Below are 25,924 nucleotides of genomic sequence, written 5' to 3' on the forward strand. Positions count from 1 at the left end.
CAATTGCTTTTGAAAATAATCTTTTTGTTGATATTATATTTCAGACGATGCTCACTTGTTAATTTGAAGCCTTGAGATTAAAATTACACATGTATCGAACTAGAAAAAATATTAATCATAATGACATATAATATTGGGAATATAACTTTAATATAATAAAGAAAAACTTTTTATTGGCCATTATTTCATCACAAATTATAAATTTACATTTCTTTTTATTATTTATACAGGCATGAATGACGTTGAATTTATATATTGGTCCACATTTAATTACAATATCAATATGTGTTAAAATAAAATTTTACTTTTTCCGTCATGCATGGGTTACTCTTTTTGAATATTTATTTACTTATATTTTTATTTTACCATAAAAATTTTTGATCAAAAGAAAGTCCCCTCCTCAAAAATGGTAAGAAAATGAGAATAAAAAAAAAAGCTTTATTAATTTAGAATAAATAAGATAAGAATAAGATTTAATTTAAGATTAGAAAATGAAATTTTTTTTTTACTTTTCATTTATCCGAGCCCCAGGTGTAATTTATAGGTGGGTCTGGACCCCGGGTCTGAACCCCGGGTCTGTGCTCGGGGTTCGTGCTCAGAGCTGGTTTGGTCGTTTAGACCCAAACCCCGGGTCTGGGTTTCACACAACCAACCAATTGACAACACTAGGCACGACAACCTTAATAGGTTAATCGGCAAAGCCTTAATTTCGGCCGGTTTCCCCAATAGTTTGGAGCCATTAGGTCTCTTAAATGCGGACGGTAAGCGTCCCGACGGCATGTCTTTAACGTCTTGGCACGGCGGTAAAAGACTTGTCTGGGACGTCTCTTGTGTTACCTCCTTTCCGGCTAACGGAAATACCGTCCCCTTGGAACTACAAGAAACCAATAAGTTTAATAAATATAGATTCCTCCCTAACTCTTTTATATTTATTCCCCTAATTTTTAGCGTCCTTGGAAACCCCGGTCCCCAATCCCTAAAGTTCTTAAATCAATTGAGTAGAAGAATTTCGTTAAGGACAGGGGTCAAAAACGAGTCCCTATCTCTTAAACAAAAAGTCTAATTTGAAATCCTAAAGGGGAACTACAAATGTTTCTTCGAAACACTCCCATTTCCCTCCTAGTTTATCAAATATAGTTATTTGTTTTATATTAAAAACTGTTTTGTTAATTTTATTTATATTTTGCATCGCAACTATATTTAGATTTTAACCACAAAAAAAACACTTTTCGTTATAATTAAACAATTACGTTTTAAAAAGCTATAATTAAAAAAATATATTAAAAAAAATTATAAGGATATAATAATTTGTAATATAATAATACATTCATTTATTATAAATATAAGTATTTCATAGGTATATAATAAATATTTTGCACATTTTTTTATCACCCTTAAAAAATCAAGTATTTAAAGTGTGTGAGTTATGCAATTTACTTACTGCATTTAAATATAAATGAATAAATATATTTTTTTCCAAAATAATAAATATACGATTAAGATCATTATTAATTATTTATAATATATATTTTAAGCCAAATTACTCAGTATTTTATTATTATATAAATTGCCATATTTAATTTATAATTTAATCAAAGTGGGTACTCAAATCTTGAGTAAGGGACTGACTGGCCATGAAATGGTATTTTGCCAATGAGGCCTCGAGAACATGTCAATTTTTTTAGGCCGATCAGTAAAAAAAAACTGAAAAATGTATAAAAATATATATTATTTCTTTAGACTTTTCTCTTATAATATTCATATTTCCTTTTTTGGCATTTAGAATATTATATTTATACTTTTGTGGAGGGTTATATAGATATTGCTATTTTATAGTTTTGATTGCACTATTTTATATATTTAAATAGAATTTAATTAGCTTTGAAATAATAAATGCAATAATATCAATGTAATAATTTGCATATTTACAACACCGTTGTTAGTTAAACAAATTATACAACAGTTATACACAATCATAGACATTATTTTCCAAATAAAACAATTTTTGCATCACTTTCTTCTTTCCTTTTAAAAATAACAAAAAAAAACTCATATTCATGCCAAACAATATACTATAATAATGCATTGCTTTCATTGTAAATGTGAGTTTTCATGTTCTAAAAAATAACTCTTTTACCTTCACAATATTTTGATTATTCGTTTTAAAATTAATGAAAGGACTACAAATATAAAGGTAAAATTAATAATGTAAAAATATAATTGCTTAAGGCTGCAAATTTTTTAGGCGGGTAGGTATTGATTTTTGACGAAGGTTTGCATCCAGTAAATATCTTGTTATGTAGTAGCTGTTATCAGAATATTCACAAATTTAACTTTGATTGCTTTAGCCCCAAACAGCTTCTTTGGAAATGGGTTGATTTAATATAGCAAATGAATCCAAGTTATTTTTGCTGTCTGAGCATTTAGGATCTGATATAAGATATAAATGACCAAAACTTAATCTTCATAATTGGTATATAGACGATGTATTTTAAGCTGCCCACAGGAAGAAGTGATGAAGGTCAAGACTATAAGATCCACAGTGTAGTTACGGACATCCTGTGAAAATTTATCTTAATCATAATCTTACATTAAATCATACATAGCTGAACTCTTTGGCACACCTCGGATTTTCAATCATTAAGTTTCTTGTTCATATTTAAAGGGAGATCTCTCATGAGCCATCTATCTATTTAAGAACTAACTTTTAATTCCGAGAATTTTATATATACTCCGATATTCGCTAATCTTAAAATATGATGTCATTCTAGTTGCCCATGAGCTTTAGATTAAATACCCCACAGAAAAGATAGACTATTAAATTTGAGAATATCTTTTTATACAGTTTACCTTATCACAATCCGGTGGCATTCGCATAAGGTAGCTCTAGCTACTTTCTGTTACATATTCTCATATGACCCCTTGCTTGAGCTCTCTCTCATTAGTCGATCCTAACTCATCAGCATGGAATGACTATGATAAGCCTCTAGATTGCAACTCCGTTGCATATCTTAAATCAAAGAGCCAACCCGAGGACATTCTATACTCTTCTCCATTTTCGCTAGTAGCGGCCACGAATTTTTTGAGGATTTCCCTTCGTGAAATCTTGACCACTCCTAAATATGTTAGACTAAATTGCAATATGGTAATACCCTATCTCTTCTCTGTTAAATATCCGTCAACTCTAAAGACTATGGACTCTCGAAATGCAATGATAATATAGCTAAGGCCTTAAATTTTTTAACATCTCGTCAACCCTTGAGCCCACTAGTTTTTACAATACAGATGGTAAATGGCCCTAATGGTTATACCATGATCCTGTGGAAAAAGTGAAATTCCTAATCTAGGATTTCTGATGTGTTCATCCTCTTGCACCACCCGACATAAATAAAGATACTCTAATAGACATCAAGTCGAATAAACTCTCTAAATATTCCATTGCTACTAGCTATGCACCATTAACCACGACCTTAACATAGTTCGACTCTCACGACCTAACATAGAGTTGGGAAAATGGATCTTTACTATGACCGAGGATCGCAACAAGGGATACTACCGATCTCTGTTCGAGTTTAGATCTAAGCATATGAATCTGCAATCATCTCATTTTCATGCTATCAATAACCGATCAATTATAACGCTGGCTTTAAAAAGAAACTTAGATCTCAGACGATAAGAGACAGATAAATAACAAAAACAGGAAAGTGGATAAAGATGGGCAGAAGTTGAGAGAAAAAGTTGTCGCCAAAGAAAAGTAAATAATTTTTTTTGGATGAGGAATTTACAAATTTTTGTCTAGTTAATTAATATTATTATTTGCTTACTTATATTAATATACCTTTTTATCATTATAATGTTAATTTTAATGCATTCAATATTTTTTACTTAAAATTATATAATAATAAATATTATAATTCATTGATTATTATAACGATGAAAAAATTAAAAACATATGATGCGACATATATTTCAAATATTGACGCTATGAAAAATAAAGTTAAATAGCGCAACATTTTGACATAACGCGTTTATTAAAAATGATGCCCAATGAAGATTCAAAAATGTATAATCTATATTGTAAAAATAATTATAATTTTTTAATTAATTTTAATAAATAAAAGTAAAAATTATATTAATTTATATAAATAGTCCTTAAGAACTGATTGGTTAATTATAAAGGAATAAAAATATTTTTAAAAAATCTAGGTCTATCTAAATGGTCAAAATCAGGATATATTTTGAGATTTTTGCTATGCTATAAAAAAAAATAATTAATGCAAAAGAAAATAAATTTTAAGAATATTTAATTAATAGTAAAAGTGCAACAAATTGATCATTTTTTATTTCGACAAAAATGAAAAATTCCGACAAAACCCTCTAGACCAAAAATTATTTTTTAAAATAATTTTATTTTGTTAAGCATACATACTAAGGGATATTGGAAATATAAGCAGTTATTAATTGTTAAATGTTATAATCTATGATTATTCACTCGATTAAGATATCTAATTTAAAATAACTATTGAAAATTCTATCATAACCAAGATTTTATTAAAAAAACGAATTTTTTTTCTAGCTTTATCTTAACTTAAAGAGCTCCCATAAAATATTTAAGGAAATAATAATCATCGATATTCATTATTTATATATGCATGCTGTATATCCCTAGTTATCAATAAAGCTTGTCAGTGCTTTTAAGTATTATTATGTAAGAAAACACATATAATTAAATATACAAGTGATTTCATATATTTAATATAAAAGTAATATTTTAAGAAACAAAAGATAAATAGAAATACATACATTTAGGAGTAAACTGTACTATTCCACGGTAAATCAAACTTGCTAGAACTAAATTTAATAAAATACTCTTCATTTTTAGATATATTTAATTTAAAATTTTAAAATATATAAATAGATTTAATAAAAATTATAAAATATTAAAAAATTAAAGTTTGGAAACGTTCTATAAAATATAATTTATAGAATGCACAAATATATTAGCATATTTCGGAAAGAAGAGTAAACATATTTTTAAATGTGTTGCACGTTTGTAATAAATCTTATTAATCCGAATTTCTTAATTTATGGGATTGACCTTAATGAAATAAATGACCTTTTACCTGAATTTCAGAATATACCTATATTGCGGCTTTCCTAATACTTTTTTAAAATATATGCTACTGCAAGATTAAATACAAAATTTATTAATAATGCAAGAGTTATTCATTTAAGATAATTTTTATAAATAAATACCGATTTCCCTGGTGGCATATATTATGTTTGTTATAAAATTTTTATATGTATGAATAATTGTTTAAATACGAAGATGCATAAAATGTAACATGATTTTCTTTATGGTTGGAACCATTTAAGAAAATATAGATGTTCCAAATAATATTGTTCTATTACGATAATTTCCGATTAAAAAAGATATGCTTATTTCCATCAAGATGGTGGAACAGGCATATAAAATTTTTTAATCTCTTCATCGTCTTTTTCTTTGTAATAAGTGGTTAGATTCATAGCCTACTCTCAATCCCATTATATCGCATATCTCGTATATTTTCTTCATTTCTAGGTAAGGCTTTCTCCTAATTAAATTTCAAAAATATAATAATTTGAGTGTAAATTAACAATTATTTTTTGGTATAATATAAAAATATCATCATATATACTTAATATATATAAATTTGTAAAATATTATTCTAACGGCATTGAGATTTTATTATCATGATGCTATCTACAACAGTAAAGATAAAAATACCTGATTTTATAATCGCGATGGAATTCCAATTATCTTGAATTTTTTTAATATTTAACATCGAAGTGTTTATTGTTATATCGATAGTTAATCTTTTTGGATCATTATTTCTGTTCGATTTTGTTGTATAGTGTGAAGTTGACTATAATAAATAATTAGAAAATAACAATGATGAATATATACAACCCTTTTTATATTATAAATATACTATTAAAAAAAAATGCCTCGTCCTTGATAATATATATCTCCTACTGTAAGAGTATTAATTATGTCCTAACTTTGGCCTAAACAAAAATTCAAACCAATATTCAAATATATTTATACAATAAGAATATTTTCGATAATTATAGTATTTGGGTTGTATCTATTTTTTACGGTTAATTCAAAGATTTTTGTATAATTTTTATGATATAGTGAAAGTGGGGATATTTTTAACCAGATGTTAAAAAAATAAAATGATATTACAATGTTGTGATGATTTAATGAAAAATACTGACGATTAAATTAAAACCCATCCATAAAATTTCGTCAATATGTTTCATTAAATCATCTCAACACTGTAATATTTATTAATCTAGGTTAAAAAAAATTTTATTAACTTTTTAAAAAATGCGCACTTGAAGTTTGTTATTAAAAAAACTTTGATTTATATATAAATGAATAATTTTACAGAAAGATATTTTTTTACATATCATTTACTTGATATTTTTATATATTTAATTTAATTAATTTTTTAAAATTTAATATAGTTTATATAATAACGCTCTTTATTATAAAATACTTCTGTAAATTATTCTTTGCCCATCTCAGGAGAATGATATTCATTCATTTAACATTTCAACAAATAATAATTCTTTAGCCACCATTAATGAAACTACATATTCTCATGTATCCTCCATTATTAAACTTAAAAGAGCATACCATTGTTGAAACAAAGAAAAGATTGACATGGTAATGAAAATTTTAGGTATGCCAGAGGAGGAACAGATGAGAAAATGTCTCCAAAATATATTGACATTTTAAATTGATTTTAGGGGGTTGAATTTGATTTTTTAGGTAGTTTTTAATATTTGATACTATTAGGATGTTTATCTTTGATTTATTCTGACAAATTTCAAAAGAACATAGATTGGTCAATTAACAAATAAAACTATAAATTTTATATTTTTAAATTTTAGGCCTTTAATTTATTTTTTTTATCATTAAATTAATATTTTACAATTTTACCTTGTTTTTAATTGGTAATTTTCTAAAAGTAAAGAGGTTAATATATATGATTATTCAATAATAAATTTCAGTCCCATCCTAACCTGAGAAAGAAGTAATTTATATAGAAGTTAATAATAAAATAAACCGTTTGACTAAAATTTTATTAAAAATAAGATTTTCACAAATTAACAAACATCCAAAGTTATCAAAGATTCCCAGATTATATTTTCTTCTCATTTCTTGATCAATCCCAATAGAGTGACCCGATAACCTCTTTCATGATTTAGCAAAAATTAGAGTTGAAAATTTATATTAAGACTAATTATTTTGAGTAAAATATTGGAATTCACCTTTGAGGCTTGTATTTAAATGCATGAAGTTCGAAATGAATTGGCTAAGAGAATACAAACGCAAAAAATTAAATTACAAAGACTATGAAGTTAATATTATTTACTATTATTTCTATAATTAATCTTAAAATATAGCTAATGGGTATAATTGGGTATAATATTTTTTTAAAATTATATTACATATCTAATAGTTATTTGAAAAAGATTTATTTTATAATTGATTCTGAATATAATATTCAAATTTGATAAAATAGAATTCTTAATTATGTTAAACAAAAAAGCAAGTTAAGTGAATTTATTTTGAAAGATGTATTTAGCTTTATATATATAAAATGGATATTTATTAAAGTATTGTAAATAATCAAAAAAAAATAATATCAACACAAAATTAGAAATAAAATAAAAAAATGGTTAAATTTGTTTTATAATACTCAACTGTTTTAAATTAAATGAATTATTCTTTTATAAATTTATTATATAAATGTATTACAGAATTATAAGCATAATGAAAATAACCAAAACTAGAATGTTTAATAAAATTTAGAGCTATTTTTATTTCAAAAATTTATCTGTATCGTCCTACTTACTATTGGACAAGCTGGGGTGATGGCTTGATCTAATTTATGGCTTGATTTGAACTTAGGAATTAATAAAGAATAATTCGATATAATTATTTGCGTATATTTCATATAAAAATAACTTTTTATATATCGCTAATCAATTGTTTCCAATAACGTTATACAATTAACAACATATTATATAATATTACAATCTATTATATATCTTCTTTTCGCCTTAAGTGAAACATTTGTCAAAAATTAATATTAGACGGAAATGTAATTGAACCACTTTACATTATCATTACAACACTATAGTGATTATTTTTATTAAAATTAAAATATATTATAATTACCTTTTATTTAATACCCTTGTCTAATTATATTTTTACCTCCCACCAAGAGTGAAATTTATTATATAAGTCAAAAATTATCTTAATCCTTTAATTTCATACCCATATCGATATTTTATATTGGTAAAAATATTTCGACCGCCGTAGGTCTTGACTCGGTCAATAAGTAGATCTTTAGATTTGTAGATTTTATCATTATTAAACATATAATCTCTTATAAAGCTAAGAAAAAACAACTGCTTAGTCATATGATGTAAAATATTATTGGATGAACATTGGTATAATAAATATAATTGAAAGAATAGTGATATAAAAAAAATCTTTGTATAAATATTTTTTTAAAGAATAACTATTGGATAAATATGATTGACATTTATTGGCGATTGTATATATATATTTATATATATATAGATAATGCTTAAGAATTTCTGAAGATATTCGATGATTTTAAATAATAGTAAATACTCAAAATATTGTTTAAGGTTTAAAAAAATGATAGTGTGATACTAAAAAAATAGACTTAGAAAAAGTATTCATTAAAGAATTTTGCAAAAAGATTTCGACAAAATATTTATATTTAAATACTTTTTCTGAAAATAACTTGTTGGTATTTTGTATTAATATTAAAATATATTTTTTTAAATATTTATATTTCAAATTACTTTTTTTGAATTGTATTCAAAGGAGTTTTAATTTTTTAAGATTATTTGACCCCATTATCTTTATTTGGATAATAAAATTTAAAATATTTTATATTTCGTATTTAAATATTCATATTGAATTAAAGAAATATAGAATTTTATGCAATTATAAATTTATAATTTTTTTTAATATTTTGATTTTTATTATCAAATAAAATTATTTAAAAAATAACATATCAAATATAAAATATAAAAAAACATTATTTTATAAAAATGGAGCGATTACAAGTTCCCAAAAAACATGAATAATAATATTTTAAAATAATTATTTGTGGATTTTGTTTTAAAAAATAATATTCTATAGGTTCTGATGTAAAGGCTTTTATCTCATCGCCTATATTTTTTAAGAATTTTAAAATTCCGCATGGCATATGTCCAAGGGAAGAGATAACGATCGGTAAAAAAATATAATTTGTGAATTTGGAATATTTCATGTTTTTTCTCTCTTATCAATCGGATTAGAAATTTAAATTTTTTAGAAAAGAAGATACGCATGTGAAGTACTAAAATAAAGGATTTCTCTAGAGACCAAGGCATAAGCCATCTGGTCTTAAGCCATCATCTAATGTTAAATTTAGGCTCCAGGATGTTTGGTATTCGGGCCCTGGTGAACGTCTAATAGCTAAATTAATTGCTGCTTGCCTTGCATGCCTGTCTTGACTATATATACAATTTAGACCATGTCTCCCTTTGGAGTCAACTATATTTTACATTTGATGCATGTATGTGGTTGAACTATGTTGCACCCAAGTCGATGCCCTATGGCAACTCTTAATTGTAAATCTGATAAGGGCTTACCTAGATTATGACTTGTAAATGCATCCATCCATTCATAACCACTAGTACAGTCAGCATTCTGTAATAGTTGAATATACTCCAAAGGGGGGTTTGATATGATTATTTTAAATTTTTTTAATTAAAGGTTCGAAAATAGATTCGTGTGTTAAGATTGTGGGTAAAACAGCTTCAGGTGGAGCTAAAGATACCCAAGCTGTCAAGGAAGGTTATCTTTAGGAGAGATAAAAGAAGATATCATGGCGTTATTCATCAAACGCGATGCCAAATATTAGGAAAGAGATATAAGATTTAATGGATATAATTCTAAACCACCCATTTTCGAGGGTAATTGTGAGAAACCCCAATTAAAATCTTCCAATTTAATATTTAAAATATTTTCTAATAAACTTCTAAAAAATTTATGAACACGATTAAAAAAAAATCTAAAAATGTGTAATATCTTTGGTAAAAAAGCTTTGGTGTGAAATAATTTCTTTTAAAATATTTTCAAGTCCTAATATAAGCCTTCGAAAAAATTATCCACGAAGACTTCACAGTTGGAAAAATGGGTGAACCTAGAAGATTAATTTCACTTTTTTTAATGATTTTAAACCTTTGGACATCGAGAGTATTTTAAAAAAGCTCAGATTTAACTTTATTTAGAGTAAGATTTATTCTTTTAAAATTTTTTTGGTTTTTTTGCCATGTTTTAAGAGCAAATTAATATCGCCCATCACAAGCTCTTATAAAATATGAAGTGCTCTGCTGATATATAGAATTTTGTACAATTCGATCTTTTACATGTAAAAAAAGTTTAAAAAAAATAAATATAAATATATTCTGTGAGTTCAGTATTAAATTTTACGGATTTTAATAATAAATTTTTCAATATTTAAATATTTTTAATCTTCTTTATACCAAATGGCTATGTTTCGGGCTTAGCCAAGTGTGAGATGGGACAGATTTTTGTTTGAAAATTTGCCTACAAAATATAAACTATTCCAGCAATTAGTGGGCCCACCATCTTCTCAAAGAAGCAAAGTTAGAAATTAAAATTTTATAGATTATATTTTGAATAGAATATATAATTATCAAAAATCTCAAATTAAAATAATAATAATCAGAGAGCTTGCAGAGGTACCATTTGTACGGCCATATTAGAATATTTAAATCATGCTGTTTTTATTTATGATAGATTTATATTTATAGAAATGCAATATAGCTATTCGCTATATGGCGCGATGTATTAAAAGGTTATATTTTTTGAAATAAATTCTAAGGAAATTTTAAGATTAATCCTTAGAGGCTTTTTGGGTCAGGGTTAGAATATTCAAAGGAGTTATTGGATGTTTTTGGTTAAAAAAATTTATTATTATAAAATTTTATATTGTTATCTTAATAATATAAGTTTAAATTAACTAGGGAAATCATAAAATATGAAGATTTGTCAAAAGATATTTTAATGAGTTTCCAATTTTGATACTCATAACAATATTTTAATTATATTTTATTTAATATTCATATTAAATTTTGTATTGATAATAAATTCCTGACAATCCAATACCTAGAACCTACCAGTTTGATATTATAATAGTCAACTATTATTAATATATTTAATTCAAAGATATTTTAATTAGATTCAATTTGATACTAGTGTTGTTAAACGGCTCATTTTGAGCCGATTTTTTAAAACGGCTAACTCAATATTTTAACCAGAAAAATATTGCCTAAGTCTCGAGATTTCGATAATATATGAGCAAAATCTTGAGGTATGCTCAATATTTTTCTGGACGAAATAATGAGTTAACCGTTTTTAAAAATCGGCTCAAAACGAGCCATTTAACAACACTATTTGATACCCATCACAATATATTTATTTGATAAAAATATTCCTGACCCACCGAAACCCAAACCTACTTAATTAATATTTTTATTTCAATTGAAATATATTATAATTACTTTTTTATTTAAATCCCATATCAAATTATATTTTTACACCTATCATAATTTAAAATTTTTTCAAAATTGGTCTAAATATCTTCTTAAAATACCTTTATCCGTTTTAATTTGGGATATCATGTCACTTTCTTTGCGTGTGACCATGCTTTTTACAATTTGTGATCACCTTGTATTTTATACCAAACAAAATCTCCTACATTGATGATTCCATTACATGATAGTGTTGTGTTATCTCTATCTCCTTTATTGCGGCTTTAATAAGTCCCATTTGATTCTAATTTCGCGATTAAACATTCTTTAGAAGGTGTAACTTCTGTTGTATTGTGTGTTTCTGTAATTGAATAAAAATTTGTCAAAGGTTTTCCTACCTCAATCTTTTGGCCTCTTTTAGGCGTCCTGATAGAGTTACATGAATCCCATGTCTAAAGGAAAGTTTCTAATATGGGATTTCTCTTGTCTGGACACTTACTCTTCCATTTTTAGCAAGCACGCTCTGAACAGAGCTCAATCGGCAAATACAGCGCTGAATCCTCTATTCATACCCATCATTTGCTCTTATATGGTGATTTGGCTAAAAACATTTTAAGATGTTGGCCGCCTAATCAGAAAAAATTCTGGGTAGTCTGGCGTAGGCTTTTACTTAAGGCAGAGGATCAGATAAGAATATATATTACAATATAAATTTGTAATAATACTAATAAATCTATAATAAATTGCAACAGTATTAGATAGGCGACGAATTGTCGCTGCGCTAAATTGACCCCTACACAGAATTTCCCGTCCCGAATTAACGTGGAACCTATTTTCTGGGATAATATTTTCCTTGAAATTATTTTATGTGGGAAATTTTTCCTGTGTATTCTTTGCTAGGGAAATTTTTACCGCAAATATTTTTTACCAATTTGTTAATTGTAAGTATTCATATTTTTACTCCCACATTAAATTATGCCTAAATCGAAATAGCTATCAAATTTATATATATTTAGCTAATTATTGTCATTTTTTTTAAATTATTTTTAATAAATGAATTTAATTATTAGAAAACGTTGACAATAGTTGATTATCAAATTTTTAAATTCTAGAATTAGGAAAAAATATTTTATTTTTAAAAAAAATACTTACATTATTCAAAAAATTACTTTATATAAATTAACAAATTTTAAATTTAGTTAAATGTACTATCACTGCGAAAATCTTTTTATTAATTCAACAATTATAAATATTGCAATATATTTTAAAAAAGAAAACAATCTTATTGATATAAAATAGAATGTTCAAATTTGACGGAAAATGCATGATGTGTTTGGAATAATTTAGAAGAAGAATCCCTCAAGTATTATTATAGTTTAATATATTTTAATTCAAATATTTTAAGATCAACTTTTTACCTAATTATTTATTTATCATAAGATAAAGTATTTTAAAAAAATAAATATATTATGAGATTATTAATCCACCTTTTAAAATATCGGATTAAAGTTGTAAAGCTTTTATTGATATCTTTTTTATAATTATAGTTAGATTTTGAGATTAAAGTTAGAAATAGGCTTGTATTCTGCCGATTTTAAATAGGTTTATTTAATATTTATATATAATCTAATTTTACGTTTCAATTACAATATATTCATTTTTCTAAACATTACTTAATATAAGGAAGACCGATATAAAAAGATTTATTTTTGACAAAACTTAAAAATGTAGACTAGATATATAAATAGTTAAATTCCTCATCTACTAAATAAAAAAAAGTTGTAGCTCTATACCTATAATATTTTAGGAGGTGTTCTTAATTATGTAATGTTTAGCATTTTACTTCATACCCAGGTTGTAACCATCATTAAAATGATTAAATTTTAACGTCTATTCATCACTTTAAAGTATAAATTAATCAATATTATACTAGATTGTAAAAAATTATATATAGTTAGTATATTTTAAGTGCCCAATTTAGGCACATCCTACATTTCAATATTCCCCTTCTTTGCGATGACTATTTTAAAATATATATCTAAAATAATATAATATTCCTTTAAGATGGAACATTTTGACAGTTTTACCCATAGCAACTTTACCCCAATGTGATATTAATTGTAAAATCGTTATTGCTTGTTTTCCAGTTTTAAACTTCCGATAATAGTATTTTATAGCATGACTTAATAATTTCCAAATTTTTAAATTTGATGTCCTATAACACAATTTATTAAAAGGAAATTTTTATTAAAAAATTATTTTTTTGTAAAACCTAGAAAGGTTTTAAAAATATAAATAAATGGGTAATAAATTAAGTTATAAAAAAAATGCCTAAGTTGAAAAGTTTGCTAACATTGTTATCTCTTCATCATTTTGCCTCGGTCTCCCCTTCATTATATTTTATTTATTTTTATAAATAAAATTAGATAAGAAAAAGATGCTTTAAAATCTTGTAATCAAGGTACTAAATGTAAATAAAATTTATGTGAAGGACCAAGTAACTATTATCTTCATTTTTTCTATATATTGTGAATAAATGAAAGGTTAAAAATTTATATTGAAAAATTCGTTGTTAAGAAATTTTAAAAAAGAATTTATTAAATCAAGGTCAATTTGTGCCCCGTTTTAAAGATTTATAAAATAATGGACAATTTATAATCTCTTTTAGATCAAAGTAATAAATTTTTTAAATTTGTATCTAATAAACATTCATGCATACCCCTAAAACCTATTTAGCATTACTAAACAGGCGCTCAACAGGAGCATTAGAGGTAATTGGGGTATTGTATTTTATAGATAAATAAAATTTAGTTAAAAAATTATGCTAAATAGTCATAAAAAAATTGCATAAAATAACTAGGTTAGTTATGAAGTTTAATATTAAATAGATTTAAATTATTCAAATTTATTAAGTATCAGTTATTATTTTCTATTCCAAAATCAGTAAAGAAATGGAATATATTAATGTTGAAGTCATTGATAGTTAAATTGTACAAATATCTAATGCTTATTGATTTAATACTTTAATCTAGCTTTTATATAATGTTTTATTTCTTAAAATATGTTACTTTTATTTCTTAAAATATGTTATTATTTCTTAATATTTTCTACACTCTTTTGTTCCAATGAGGCTTCAACTCTTTAAGTTTATTTCTTTTATTTTCTCAACAATTTTTCCTTTTTTAGTGACTTACGAAAATTATCAAAATATCCTTTTAAAATATGAATTAGAGTAAGAAAACCTTTATTTATATCTTCTTTATTAATTTATTTGATGAATTAAAAAAATAATATCAAAATTAGAAATTAGCTTGGATTTTAAAATTATCAAATTACGATTTATCATAAAATTCATAAACATTGACAATAGCCAAATCCCTCATCTACAAAATAAAAAAATTATAGCTTTACCTATTATACTTTAGGAGCTGTGCTGAATTATGAGAAGTTCAACATTTAATACTATATTAGGGCCGTGCTGATATTAAATATCTAATCGGAACTTGAATCGGGCCGATACCTGTAAAACCCGATCCGATCTTATTACTTTTCTTTTTTTTTGTAAATTTTTATCATATTTATTTATTTTACATTATAATATTTTCTTAATAATTTTTTTTAAACAATGCAAATGTAAAACTCTTCCTAAATTATTTTGGTGCCTCCTGCAACAAGTGCCGCATCTGAATCTTACAGCAAGGGATAGAGTATACCACATCGTAAAAGCTTATTGCCAGAAGATCTTGAGGCTCTCATATTTATTTAATAAATATTACTATTCTATAATTCATAACAACATAGAATGGATATATTATTATATATATTTAATTATAATCTTAATTGAAAAAAAATGCATAATTCGATTTTTTGCATAAAAAATGTTGATTTCTTAATTACAATTAATTCTAAAGGGGGTGGTGAAAAATCAGTATAAATATCGGTATCGGATCGATTTTGAACCAATATCGGAAAATACAGGTTAAAGTAAGCATCATTGTAAAATAGTTAAACTTTTAACATCAATTCGTCAATTCATCACTTTAAAGTATATATTTATCAAAGCAATACAAGATTTTAAAAAATTATTTATAAATAGTACATTTTAAGTGGCCCATTTTAGGCACATTGTAGATTTCAACTTTTCTGTTATTTATATCCTAAATAACATAATATTCATTTTAGATGAAATATTTTAACCTCGCGTTAAAAGGTTAAAAAATTAAATATGATTTCTTTTATAAAGAAAAGTTTCAAAAAATTTATTGTTAATTATAAATTAATGAAATTTAAATATAATTGATTAAATCAAGGTCAATTCGTTCCCCGTTTTTAAAGATTTTGTAAAAATAATGGATAAAAAATAAACTAGTGTTGTTTAACTACCTAACTTTAGTCAAATAAAACATGGTAGCCATGTTTTTATTCAAAAATGTTCTAATCAATCTTCAAGTTGAGACTCAACTTAGATGCTTGATTCTATTTTTTAGGCTAAAAGCTTGAATAAGCCACAGAGATGGTCAAAGTTATGTAATTCAACAACACTAAAATGAACTTAACATTTTTTTAACATTATAAACTTTTTAAATTATTTTATTCATTCAAATTTTCTTTATATAATTAGTATATGGTATTACTTTCATATATTTTTAATATTAAATTTGATTTTTTTTGATGAACGCGTTCAAATTTAAAGTTCGTTCAATTTTAAAATCACATTATTTTTATTTATTTTATAACTTTATAATCCAAATTTTTTATGTTTTTTTCTTTTCTTTTTCATATTTCAATTCTTTTTGTAACGTATAAGAGCCTAAATTTTCCTTTTCAATAACTTTTTTTTCAAATCCTTAATTTAAACCAAATAAAATTCCTTTTAACTTCACCTGGATCTTTTAGAAAATCTTCTTGGATTCAAGTTAGTAAAACCAAATTGAGCACAGTGAAAATTAGCACAAAAGGAATGCTGAAATAAAATTTCGAGCTATTTTATTTTAGAAAATTCAATATTTGTACCCAGTAAAATTATCTTATCGAAAATGGGATTGAAGAAATTATAATACACTTTGTCTGGATATGGTAAAAGGTTATCCAAATTAATGATAAAATAAGCATAGGATCATTTTCGCAGCTCACATATATACGCCCTTTTTATAAGTAAATGTAAATTTCATTTCATTTTTATTTAACAAAACTAGTTTTTTATAACGCAAGTGAAAAATATACAGTATTAATTATATTCTAATGTTTTTTATAATAATTTCACAACAAATGTTTTTCATTAATTAAAATGTAATATTATATTTTAATCGAGCTAGGCAATAATTAATTAATTTAAAGTTATATTTTAATGAAATTTAAGGTCACATATTCTCTATAAAATACTAATTACTTTAATTAACTATAAATTAGTTCAAACCTGTATCAAAACGATTGGGCGTAATACACGTTTCTTTTGACACCGGAGATCTTTTTATTGACACCGTAGATAATTCTGATGAATAATATATTTAATATTTTTAAAAATTTGATTAAACTTTTATAAAATTATTTAATAAAAAATTATTAGACTAGAATTTTAAGATTTCACTAAGTATGGAATTTTAACCCTTGAATGCTATATTGTAGTAAAACACCTTAGAGATTTTTAAATTATTATCAACTCGTATATTAATTTAAATAACAATGCAATCAACCTTTGAAATTCAGCAACACTTCAATTCATATCTTTATTGTATCCAAACTGGCCATACTCGACATGTTATATTCTGTTATTCTCATCTAGATGAAGATCGAATGAAAAAATATCTATGATATTACTATAATTCAGCATTCGAGATTTATAATTCCATACTTTGTAAAATTTTATATTCTAATAATTTTTAATTAAATAACTTTCTATTAAGTTTAGTCAATATTTTATAAATATTATAATTTAAATATAACAGAATTATCAATGGTCTTAGCAAAAAGATCTCATGTTTCAAAAGAAACATGTATAACGCCAAATCGTTTTGATCCAGGTTTGAACCAATTTATGGCTAATTAAAGTTATTATTTTAATAGAGATTATGTGACCTTAAATTTTAATAAAAAATAACTTTAGATTAATTAATTATTAGTAAAAGTAGTTATATTCAATTCATATTGTATTTTTTTATAAGTCGCCTTTCCTTTCGAAATTCAACGGTACATCACATAAATTGTTGTCCTCCATTTCTTAAATTGTTTATTGTCTCCTCTGTATCTGTTGAGGGTAATGGTGACAAGTAATCAAGTAGTACATTGTATTTGCCCTGTTTATATCAAAATTTTAAGGTCCGATGACTATATTCTGCTTCTGCAACCTCATCGATATTGATATATTTAAAGCCCTTTGAAAATATATATATTAACGGCTTGTGATCTGTTATTATTGTAAATTTCATACTAATTCTATTATAGTCGTGATCTGTTGTTATATGGTTGATTTGTAATTTGTCTGTAGTCTATTGTTTTGAGTTTGTTGTAAATCATAATTATTGTATTTTGTTGTATTATTGAACTTGATTATATCTGTCAAAATTTCTTACATAATTCCCGTCTTAAAACCTTTCATTGTAATGTCTGTAATTGTTTAATTTTCTGTTATCGCTTTATTGATTGAATCTGTGATTGTTATTTTCATGTCCTGGGTAATTTCTTTGGAAATTGTTGGCATAAGATCTGTAGTAAATATCGAATCTGTTTTGATTAAGGGTATGGCCATTAGCGGTGATAACCTTATATTTAAACTTTTTCATATTTTATATTATTTATAATATCGATTTCCTCGTATTTTAAAAATTGTCTCTATGCACAACAAGAAATTTTCAACCAAATTTAATATATTTGTATTTGATCTTAATAATTTTAATCTTTCTAGATAAAGGTTTTAATAGCAATAACAAATTGTTAATAAGGTATGAAATACCTCGTCTAACTAGTTTTAATTTTTAAAATTGTAAATTATTAAAAAAGGGAAGTTAAAAATATTTTTTATTGTCTATTCTAAAAACAATTTTTCTCAGATATTTTGAAATCAATTTTAAAAAAATGATTTACGATTGCGATCAAATTACTTGTTTAAATTACTATATAATACATATATATAATGATATACTGCATTAAAATATTTTATCAAAATAATTCTAGATTTTAAATTACATTTTTTATCCAGATATCAAAAAACTACCGGTTCAGCTAAAATTTGGTGCAATGCCTATACCCCCTGATGAATCATGTACTACCTCCCGACGTAAATGAGGTTTGAACTATATAATTTTAAATATAAACTTTTCCTATTACTATTAAATATTTATTAATATTATTTTTAAAAATTTTTAACAAGCCATTGGCGATTTAAATACATCTTTATTGAAAATAAATATGATGGCTATATTCAAAATCTTCGATAATAACTAATTGAATATTGCAAAGTTATATTTTTAATTAAAAAAAATAGGAATATATTATGCATATGTATACCTCGTGTTAAAATGTCTACATCTTCCTCTTAAAGGATAATGTGTATATCCCTTTATGAATATGGCAAAATTAGATTTTCGAGGTAGAATTAATTTAAAATTTTTCGATATGTCATACATATGATATATTCACATATAGCAACATTTCTGTTTTATTTAAAACAATGCTGTTTTCTCTAAAAATAATCTATATTTGAAAAATAATTTTAATTAACAAAAATAAAGATCAAAAAGATTTAAATATAAATAATACTTTAAGATGGGCAATTCTAACATAGCAAATAAATTTTCAAAATTTTTTGGCTTAAGGCCTAAAAAATTGTATATTAACAGTTACTAGTAACACATAGAGCGTTCTTGCATTCGTAAAAGCGGATAAATTTTATAGCTAGAATTAACTATGCTTACTAGAAATGATAAAGATGATGAATATAATTTATAGAGATATTATAAATAAAATTATTGGCATTTCTTTCTTTCTACAAAATACTGCAGATAGAAATATCCCTGTTTCTCCCCACCTCATATGATTTTCCATCTTACGCTTATCATTCTTTTCATGCATTCCTTTGGTTAGCATCTCATTCAGTGATTAATAAAATATCTGCTAAATCGATATTTTAGACAGCAGAGACATCCTCACATAAATAACTGATGGGATATTTTATTTTGATTATATAATGCTTCGACCTCCCGAGATTATTAATATTTTTTTATCTCAAATCTTTTTGATCTTTATTTTTACTAATTATTAAAATTATTTTTAAAGAAAACAGTATTGTTCCAAACGTAATGGATATTTTACTTTATATTAATATATCTTATGATATATCAAAAAATATCAAATTAATACTCTTTGAAAATGTAATTTTACTATATTTCGAAGATCCACATATTATCTTTGTAGAGGAATATTTAGTCATTTACCCTATGCAAGATATACATGCATAATATATTCCTACTAGCTGATAACCCGTGAAGAATGACGGGTAATCAGAATTTTCTTCTTTATTCAATGATGGATGAATGACAACTTTTACGATGATGAATAAATCAGAAATTTTCTTATCTTATGATGTAGCAAGAATATATTTTTTATATTATAAATTACTAATACAAATGAATAAAAATTTAGTTAAAAAGATTTTTTATTGTGCACATTAATTAAAATTACTCATAAACATATTTTATAAAATATAATGAAAATTTTGGTATAACCCTATATCAATAAATATAAATAATCACATCTCATAAGATAGGAAAATTTCTGATTCATTCATCATCAAATAGAGGTATTATTTATTATTCATCCATCATTGAATAAAGAAGAAAATAGTATATATATAAATTTAAGGCAAAACAGGCATTATATTTTTTGTTATTTAGCTAAAATAAAAATGGTTTATTATTTACATACATACACTTCACAATGATTTTCTTTATGACATTGTGTCCAACAATTTCTTGAATCCAGCATCTATCAGAAATTTATTTGCTAATAGTTTTAATGTTTTAAAATAAAAATTTTATTAATAAAAATCTAACATAAATATCAGCGAATACAATTTAATTTTAAAGCTTTTCATATATTAGACCTGTTGATACAATTCAGTTTATACTTTATACCATCTGCCTCAAATGTTCATCAAGGTATAGATCAGAATTATCAATATCCAAAATATGGTCTGTCTCACAAATTGTTTGCAGTCATTTACGCTGCTCATCTTAAATCACACATTCCAAATCAGCTACTCGATATCTAAGGGTTAAAATGACTTCTCTAATAAATTTAATCAGAACTTTTTTATGCCATCATTTATAATTGAATTATGAAGTAAATGCCCTAAACATAAATGATGCTAATCCCCCCTATGCTTCATTTGACATTAGTCCCAGTATAAGTCACCATCTACAATAATATTATGTCTTTTAAATATAATTCCTCTTCAATACTCTCGAAATCATGCTTTAAGTTTCTAGTTACCAGGGCAAAATATTTAAAATCAAAATTTTTATTTAAATGACGAAGAATAAACGGATATAATTTCGAAGCCTTAAATGATTTTAAAAGACATTATAATAATTGGAACTGTAATGAAACAAATTTGAACTTTCAAAAATAAATTTATATATAATTTATTTTTATAAATCAGCTATATATTAATTTTATATATTAAATTGATATAAAAAACATCAATTAGAGCTAGCAATAAACAAATTAGAGTGGTTTAAAGAGTGCGAGTCCATATAAATTTATTACGAATTAATATTTATATAATTTTGAGATAGACACTATTATTAAATGCCAATATAGAAAACAATGCTTATAATTTTATTAATGTTATATTCAAATTTATAATAATAATTTAATATATAAATGTAATTAAATAGTGCACGCTGTTATATCTCCATAAAATAATTCGGCCGAGATTATATCCGCACCGATTATCTCAACTAGCGGCTTTGGCTGTATTGTATACTTACGATACAAGACAAATATGGAATTTTATTCCTTTTAATATAAATTCTTATCATATTCGACAAATAATATTTTAAGGGGAATATTATAATATGTATGAATAACTTAACATTAATTTTAATGTAATTTAATGTCATTTGCTATATTTGTTAAACTTCTCAACGAATAAAAATACATAGTAAAATAGTTGACTTTTACAAATTGTAACTTATTTTTGTAGAAAAAAATTAATTTATAAATATTAAAAAATTTTTACAAATAAATTATATATAAATTAAGAAAATAAAGTAGAAAAAAATTACCACAACATTTAAAAAAATTTGTATACCTTTTATATATAGGCAAAATGGTAGGCCGAATACAGTGACCCAACGATGGATTCTACCTTTGTCAATCCTCTCAAGTGCCCGACTAATTTCCTAAGCATTCACTCCTATCTAGTGTGATATGTACCACATTTTCTTTTATTTCTTATTAATGTTTTTTATAAAATTTGTATAGATAATTTTTTTTCACATTAATTATTTATTGCATTCTTATTTATTATCCGGTCATATAAATTTCACGATTCAAGCCATTTTTATGCCTGGAATTATATTTAGAATTTTACGGGCTAAATATATAAAGATTATTTTAATTATCGTCAATTTTGGGCCCTTTAAGAAATTTTAGATATTCGAATTAACTTAAAAATATAGATTAAAACAATAGAAATTATTACCCCCACCCACCCCCAAATAAAGAAAAGAAAAAAATTCTTGGTGCGCCTGCGCCTTAGTATCGATCTTGAGCCGATCTTTTTAAATTGTCTGGAGCGATCCTTATGGATTAGCAGATTGTGTCACTTTCGATATTCCCAATTTCTCAATTATTTTTTTTTTCTCCAAGATTATCGCATATGTATTTTATTTACAAAATTAAACAAATCAAAAACTTTTTTAAATGTTGATTCCAAATTTGCAATAATTTGTTGTTATCAAATTTTTATGGTAAAAATGAATTCAAAATATACCAATCTTTCTACCCCCAGTTTCCATTACAACATTAGTGGTCAAGTTTTCCGCACAAGTTTTCCTGCCGTAATAAATGTGATAATACCAAATTATATAGTCAGATTCCAGTGAATGCGTTGGGATGACAAAAAAATAAGTAAAAACTTTTGACTAAGTATGCCAAGAACCCTGGATAATATAATTATAAGTATACTTTTTTTTAAAACGAAAGCCAAGGTTTCAAAATAAGTATATAAAAAAGAATTAATAATGTGTGGGATTGTATACTAGTGTTGTTTAAACTATCCTAACTTTTAATCCACCATAAAACAGGCCTAACCATGCAAGTTTTTAACTAAAAAATATTCCAATCAATCTTCAAGCTGAGAAAAGTCAACTTAGAAATTCAATTTTTTAGGCTAAAAGCTTGAACTAAGCCATAATTGAGATATTCAAAGTTGGATAATTTAACAACGATGAAGGAAGGAATTTTATTAAAATTTGGACGTGGCATTTCAATTGCTTTGAGCTCTTATTATTTGTAAGTAACTTCAGAAAACTATAAAACATCATAGCCATGTCTTTCTCCAAAATTGTTAGAATCAATTTTCAAATTGAGAAGATTCAACTTAGGGGCTTAATTTAATTTTTTAGGCTAAAAGCTTGACTATACACATTGAGTTATTCAGTTAGGTAATTTGACAACACTATTTAACCGGCGATGAAGGAAGGTATTTTATTGAAAAAATGGACATATCTTTTCTTTTCTCTACAAATATTTTTTGACTAGTTCTAAATGCCAAACAAGACTTATTTAATTCATAATGGGCATATCTAAATTACTTCTTCGAACAATTAACGACATATAAAAATTTAATAGATACATTTAGAATGTTCTAAAACCTTCTATTTCATTAAAAAATTATATATTTTGAACTTATCATTTATGCAATAACAATTTTAATTACAGTAAATTATTCTTGAAAAAAAAGAGAAAACCTTTCTTTAAATAAAGGATGCCCGAATGAGACCACTATTCATCAAAAAATTTTTATTAAATAACATTATATGCATTTATGATAACTTATTAAAACTTTAATATATATTTACTAGCTTTTTACAACTTAATTTTATTTTTCAATTGTAAAATTTAACAAATATATATCCATAAGATGGCGTTAAATGCATAAATATAAAAATATATTCTTAGGAAATTGGATTGCGCTTTTTTTATATTTGGGTGTAAATACATGTGAAAAACCTAAAAAAAATTTAAAAATATTTGTTTAGAATAGAAAATTTGTAAGGCATATATTGCTGGCGTTATTGATCAAAGTCTCTTCATTTTTAGTTTATACGTGTATATTTAGATTTTAAACATAATCCTAAAAAATATTTTGAAAATATTATGATTTGACCGAATGCCGAGCTCAAAACCGACCACTTACTAAGTATTCGATCGACCAAATTTGGTAGTAATATTAATTGAATAGAGTTCATTTTTGGTTTATTTATCTATAAATATGTGCGTTGTTTGAAAATTTATAAATATAATTATGCTGTAAGGGTATAAATGGTGGCTTACTATAAGATTCTTTGTATAAATATTATTATTATCACTATAGCAATGTTGGCAAATATCGCGGCCGAAGGCCGCGTAAATTTTTTTAGGGGGGTAGGGGTAGATTTTGGATGGGGGTTTGCCTCCATCAAATTTTTTGCCATGTAGACGCTGTAATATGATTAAGTAGAGTTTTTATGTTGAATATAAGTTCAGTTGTTAATTTGATGAGGTCTTGAAGGTATATAGCTCTAAAACCGTCAAGACCAAGAAGTCTTTTCTGAAGGTGACTATTGCCCTTAGTTACTTCTATGGCGTTTAGAGGAGGAGTAGGAATGGTTGGAGGTGGTGGTAGTTCACTAAAATCTTGGGGATGTATAGATTTTGAGTATAGTGTCCAAATTGCCAGGGGATATGGTGTCTTCGGACACTGCTATTTTTAGAGCCGCTTTAATATTTCAGGCATTAATTTTATGATTGATAAGTTTAACCATTAAATCAGGGATGTTGTAATTAAAGTTAGATATTGAAGAACAAGAGGCATTGATGTTGAGGATTGGGTTGATTAACTGACACTTAATTTGTTTGTTTAGTTTAACTTTGTCGACGGAACCTTCAAGTTAGTAAAACAGAAGTCAAAAAGTTTTTCCAGTTGTCAACATTTATGATGTTTTTATTGAGTAAAGAATAATGGAATTAAGTTTACTCGCTGCAAGTGTTCTGCCACGAGGAATCCTAGATATTGTTGAGGGTAGTGTGTTATGTAAAAGATCATTTATGCAGTCTGGGTTTGGTAAATTATTGGTAGGGCATTCTAGGGGTTGGGGGAGTGCATCAAAGACAGGTTTAATATCATTACTTAAAGCAGGGTAGCTATAGGGGTCTATTTAGGGTTTTAGTAATTAGACTCCTGAAGAGGTCATCTATTTTTCCAAGGGCCATAGGCTGTTATTTCTCCATTTTTGGTAACAGTAATATTTTTAGAACAGTTAGAACACTTTGTATACGGATAATTACTGTTTATATTAAGTGTAATGCAAAAATTAGAATTATTTGCAATATGGGGACGAAAATAAAGAATATATGGCGTAAATATGGCTATAAAATATAAAATGGACGCGATTCTGCGCAGTAAGAAATCACTTGATATTCTCGTCGGATAATGATTTTATATACATTTTTGGAAGAAAGTGTCAATCAAAAAAGAAAAGTCACAAAGCTCAGGAAACTGAAATAAATTAAAAGTGACAAAAAAGGGAAGTTCCAAACAAAAAAGCAAAAATCTCAAAGATTTAAGAAAAGGGTCAATCAAAAAATATTCCCAAAAATAGGAAAATAATCGTTATTATATTAAGAAATTATTTTAAATTTTCAGTTATTTTATTTTTCCTTTGTATTTTATTTCTAGTTTTTTGCCATATACTTAAGCCATTTTAAATTTATTTCTCCATTTTCTTCTCTTTTTTGATATTTTTTTGTCTTTAACAATTTAATATTTATCTTCTTTTTTATTCCATTTTGTCATTTAAAAAATTCTTTTTTTTTATCCTACATAACAATGTTTTAATTTTTATAAAATTTTTATTTTTTAAATTTTACTTAATTTACTCTTGTATCATATCAAATTATTTTATTACAATTACTATATATACTAAAAACAAAATTTATATTAATCATTAATAATTTATCACTTTCTACTTTTTTGAATATAGATCTCCATATTTCTAGAAGAATTCTTTGCACTATCATC

The 25,924-nt window shown here is 25.0% G+C and overlaps 1 long non-coding RNA gene across 1 annotated transcript in view; it reads left to right on the forward strand.

Annotated features, from left to right (window-relative positions):
• Nucleotides 1-12,943: 12,943 nt before the first annotated feature.
• LOC135927654 (uncharacterized) overlaps nucleotides 12,944-25,924 on the forward strand; it is a 115,846-nt gene continuing 102,865 nt past the window's right edge. Inside the window, exon 1 of the long non-coding RNA XR_010572137.1 lies at nucleotides 12,944-13,003. This is a non-coding gene — a long non-coding RNA (uncharacterized LOC135927654). The remainder of the gene's footprint in view (nucleotides 13,004-25,924) is intronic.

The sequence above is a fragment of the Gordionus sp. m RMFG-2023 genome, chromosome 3 (genome assembly GCF_954871325.1).
Source record: "Gordionus sp. m RMFG-2023 chromosome 3, tfGorSpeb1-WG-v2, whole genome shotgun sequence".
Lineage (NCBI taxonomy): Eukaryota > Metazoa > Nematomorpha > Gordioida > Chordodea > Parachordodidae > Gordionus > Gordionus sp. m RMFG-2023.